Source organism: Hevea brasiliensis, unplaced genomic scaffold (assembly GCF_030052815.1).
Source record: "Hevea brasiliensis isolate MT/VB/25A 57/8 unplaced genomic scaffold, ASM3005281v1 Scaf1, whole genome shotgun sequence".
Taxonomy (NCBI): Eukaryota; Viridiplantae; Streptophyta; class Magnoliopsida; order Malpighiales; family Euphorbiaceae; genus Hevea; species Hevea brasiliensis.
The window spans coordinates 2,608,247-2,613,575 of NW_026614585.1; the positions used below are offsets into that span (position 1 = coordinate 2,608,247).

Consider the following 5,329-nt stretch of genomic DNA (forward strand, 5'->3'; position numbering starts at 1 on the left):
TCTTCATATAAAAATGATTTACAAGCATTCTAATTTATATACAAAGGCTAGGACTAACTAGGAAACTAATAATAGCCAATAAATACAATGATTCCTAATTATATTCTAATTTATAGCTAATTTACACTGATTAAGGGATTTACGCTAATTGAGGGATTCTAACACTCCCCCTCAAGTTGGTTCATGGATGTTGCGCATGCCTAACTTACAAACTAGAGTATGAAACCCCTTACAACTTAATCCCTTAGTGAACACATCAGCTAACCGGTCTTTCGACCCTACGTAAGAGATACTTAAGGAACCATTGACAACTTTTTCTTTTATGAAGTGTCTGTCAATCTCTATATGCTTGGTCCAATTATGCTAAACTGGATTGTGAACTATACTGATGGCAACTTTGTTATCACAGAACAAGGACAAACCACTAGTTTTCAGCAATTTTAATTGCTCCATCAACTTTCATAACTACAATAGTTCACAAATACTTTGAGCCATTGCTTTAAACTCAGCCTCTGCACTAGATCTAGTTGTCACATTTTGCTTCTTGCTTCTCCAAGTGACTAGAATACCACCAATAAAAGTACAGTGACTAGATGTTGATCTCCTATCATCAAGAGTCTATCCCAATCTGCATTTGTAAAGGCCTTAATCTGAAGATGGCCATGCTTTGAGAAAAGAAGTCATTTCCTAGGTGCAGATTTTAAGTATCTCAAGATGCGAAAAATAGCCTCCAAATGAGGTTCACAAGGATCATACATATACTGACTTACTAGACCCACTGCATATGTTATATCTGGTCTAGTATGCGAAAGGTAAATCAGTCTGCCAACCAACCTCTGATATCTCTCAATATCCACGGATTCCCAAACTCTAGCTTGCAATTTGTGATTTACCTCAATGGGAGACTTTGCTAGTTTATAACCTAGCATTCCTGTTTCCTCCAACAGATCTGGTATGTACTTCCTTTGAGAAATAAAGATTCCTTTATCTGATCTGGCAACCTCTATTCCAAGAATGTACTTTAGCCTTTCCAAATCTTTGATTTCAAACTCTTGTGCTAGTTGTTCCTTTAGATGAATCATTTCTTCCCTATCATCATCAGTTACCACAATATCATCCACATAGACAATAAGCAAAGTGATCTTACCCCTATAGTGTTTTATAAACAAGGTGTGATCAGCATTGCTTTGGCAGTATCCAAAAGAAACCATAGCCTTACTAAACCTGTCAAACCATGCCCTAGGTGACTGTTTTAAACCATACAGTGCTTTCTTCAATCTGTAAACTTTTCCTTTGGTCTTCCCATTCTCAAACCATGGAGGGATTTCCATATATACTTCTTCTACCAAATCACCATGTAGAAAGGCATTTTTCACTTCAAACTGCTGCAAATCCCACTCAAGATTTACTGCACATGATAGTAAAATTCTGATGGTATTCATTTTAGCAACAGGAGCAAATGTTTCCTGGTAATCTACCCCATACGTCTGTGTGAAGCCTTTTGCTACCAGCCTAGCCTTATATCTTTCAATTTAACCATCTGCTCTATGTTTCACAGTGAACACCCACTTGCATCCAATTGGTTTTTTCCCCATTGGAAGAGTAACAAGTTCCCATTTCTCATTCTTTTCTAGAGCTTTCATCTCCTCCACCATGGCTACCTTCCATTTTAGATCAAGACATGCTTTCTTCCAATCCTGTGGGATAGAAATAGAGGAAATGGACAATAGAAAGGCTCTATAGGATGAAGACAAATAATCATAGGAAATGAAGTTAGAGATGGGATGTTTAGTACAGGTTCTAACACCTTTTCTGAAAGCAATAAGAATATCAAGATCATTATTAGAAGAAGGAAGAGTAGATTGAGAATTAAAATTAGACTCTTCAGTAACCAAAGGAGACTCATCACATACCTTAGGATGTTCAGGAATTGAATTCAGAAATTTCGGTTGATCAGTAGTCTCCTGCTCAATGGCTATATTTGTCTTGTTTCGCCGAGTATAGATTCTCAAATCTGGTCCATTCAGTTTCTCTCAAGATTTAAGTGACTCCCCCTGAGTATCATTATTAGGTATAAGCTTTAGACCCAGATTTTCCCTTTGCAATTGAAAGTTGGGAGAGCACAAAGAAGACGGGAAAGGCACCTCTTCTTCCTTCCTATACTCCCCATGAAGAGGTGGATGGAAATAAGATTCAGATTCCCTAAAGGTAACATCCATGCTCACAAAATATTTTCGTGTAGGAGGGTGGTAACACCTACACCCCTTCTGAGTACTGGAATAACCAACAAAGACACACTTGAGGGCTTAAGGTTCTAACTTCCCCCTATTAGGCTGATGAACAAAGCAAACACAATCAAAGACCTTTGGAGTGATAAGTGCATAATTTATTAATTTTACTCCCATCACATCTAGTATTTTTTAGTGTGTTTTTTATGTTTAATTTAGTTGGTTAAAATATATTTATCATTTAGACATATTTTTAGATGTGGAATAATTGTGTTAAATGGAGAACTTTTTAGTGTTTGACCTTTGCTGTATTTTTTAGGTGTTTCTAAAGTTGTGGGTCTCCAAATTGATTGCTCTTTAATCCATTGAAAAGCTAAGATAGAGCACTTCAAATGATAAAGAGGGACCAAAGCCCAAATCAGTCTCCAAGGTTGACAAAATGAGCTATGGATCTATTGCAAAAGCCCAGACTCGATGGGTCAAGACCAGTTTCAGTATTTATTTTGCATCTGGAGTTTTAAATGTCCAAATGAAGCAAGGACAAGCCCAATTGAACCCTAAGAGCCACCTCTACAACTTCTATGAAGGGCTAGATGAGAGATGAGGCCATTTTAATTGTAAAAAATGGCAATGAATTCGTCACAATGGGCTACACCATCTGACTGAACCAGTCCTGATTTTTGGGCCATAACTTGGGCTGTAGACCTCGGATTTGGGTCCATGAGTACCCATTCGAAAGCTAAGAAATAGGGCTACAACTTTCCTGAAGAGGACAGAGGCATATTTGGAAAGAAAGTCACTAAAAATCTACCTTGATTCTAAAAACGTGAATGCAGGCTGAAAATCTGTATCTTGAATTTCAAAACCTTTCCTATTTTGGTTTGGTTCCTATCTTTAGGATTAGGTTTTTTTTTAGTATAAATACGTCTTTGGGCAGTAGCTAAGAGCATCTCAATTCAGACTTTCGTTCTCCATTTACATTCTTGATTTCTTCTTTATTTCTGCTTTAATTTTCTATAAGCCATGAACATGAGTGGCTAAGTTTTTAATTCAGTTCAAAGGATTCAAGCTCTTTTGCTTGATTTGTGAGACCAGGTTCTTAATTAATTTATGTCTTTTTGAACATCTATTGTTTTCTGATTTAATTATTTTTGATCTGTTGAATGATTTGCTAAAAAGGCCTATTAGTTAATTGTTTGATTTGATCAATTGCTAGTTCATCTTCATAATCCGTAATTGTTGTATGAGATTGAACATGAGTAGTAATTAGGTTTTATTGATTATGATCCCAGTTTTTGATAATAACCTAAGGAAACAATAGGGTGGATTAAATGATTTATGCTTCATAAATTATTATTCAGCTTAACTACTTCCTTTTCTTAAAGTAGTTATTAATTTGTTGAGGATTGCTTACTACCAACTCAGTTAATAATTACAGTCAATAAGAGTGCTGGGCTCGAATTGATGAGAATAGGGAAGTCAGGGGTTCACCTCGCTGTTTGGTAAATCTATGTTAAGTATTCAATAAGAGATAATTGTATTTCTTTTGTTTATGATAAAATCAATGCATTGGAATGCAAATTACCTTGGACTGAAGTTTGTTTAAATTGAGATTTTCATATTTAGTTCTTGAATTTCTAATTTCTTTTGATTTTGTGTTACAAAACCCCCCTAATCTTTGTTTTTTTTTTGTGTTCCATTACACACGAGTGCACGAAATTTAGTAATTCAGTCTTTAAGGTTTGACCTGGATTTACCACTTACTGCAAAAAATATTTTATTACTGGTAATTTCAGTTAATTTAATTTCTGGTGGATTCGACACCCATCAAGAATTTTGGCGCCATTGCCGGAGACTGAAATTTATTAGAATTCGTGTTTTTGGTGTTAGGATATTTTGTTATTAACTCTGTTTGTGAAGTGTTGCTATTTTCAGGTTTATGAAAAAAATAATAATAATTATAGTGTTACTGTTCATTATTACTGTTCATTAAGGATTTTAGTTGAATTTGGAGGGCGGCCCATACCTATTTTGAAGGAAATGATGCTCTGATCAAGATCAATCAATCTATAGGATTCCTTGGCCCCACCCTCTTGAGGCCAAATTCCATTGTTTTCTAGGTTTTGAGGCATTTTTTTGTTTTTACTTTAATTTTTTTTTTTTATTTATGACAAGAATTTCTCTATCTGGTGAGTTGATCTTTGATCTAGAAGTAGAACAAACAGCTAAATGGTTGAGAAAATTGGCTAAGCAAGCTAGGTAGATTCCAAGTACATCTACAGGAGTCCAATCTCCAAATGAGCTAAGTTTGAATTCGAATTCAGAGTCAAGTTTCGAAAAGGAGACCATGGCTGCTGCTAGGACTTTGAAAGAGTTGGTTGCTCCTGATCTAAACCAACAGCCTTTGTGTATCCAATACCATGCTTTAAATGTTACTTTTGAATTGAAATCTGGACTAATCCATTTGTTGCCTAAGTTTCATGGTCTTGTAGGTGAGGATCCACCTAAGTATCTAAAGGAATTTCATATTGTGTGTTCCAACATGAAACCTCAAGGAGTTTCAGAGGTTCAGATCAAGCTTCGAGCTTTTCCCTTCTCACTAGAGGGCACAGCTAAGGATTAGTTGTATTACCTTCCTTCTGGATCTGTCAACTCATGGAATGGGATGAAGTAGATATTTCTAGAGAAGTATATTCCTGCTTCCCGTGCTGCCAATATGAAAAAAGAAATTTGTGGCATCCGGTAGTACAATGGAGAGAGCTTGTATGAGTATTGGGAGAGATTTAAGAAGTTGTGTGCAAGCTGTCCCCATTACCAAATAAGTGAGCAGCTGTTGATTCAGTATTTCTATGAGGGATTTCTACCAATGGACCGCAGTATGATAGATGCTGCTAGTGGAGGAGCTTTGGTTGACATGACACTAAAAGAGGCAATGAGGTTGATTGCTAACATGGCAGCAAATTCTCAACAGTTTGGAATGAGAATGGATCACACAGCTATAAAGGTTAATGAGGTAAGTACATCTAACCTTGAGAAACAGATTTCTGATTTAACTTCTTTGGTGAGGCAGTTGGCTGTAGGGAACATGCAAACTGTTAAGG

The 5,329-nt window shown here is 36.2% G+C and overlaps 1 non-coding gene across 1 annotated transcript; it reads right to left on the minus strand.

The window, feature by feature from the left end:
• Window positions 1–4,941: 4,941 nt before the first annotated feature.
• Window positions 4,942–5,048, minus strand: LOC131176399 (small nucleolar RNA R71). Its single transcript, XR_009146491.1, has one exon. It is a non-coding gene; the product is annotated as a small nucleolar RNA R71 (small nucleolar RNA).
• Between the last annotated feature and the right edge of the window lie 281 nt (window positions 5,049–5,329).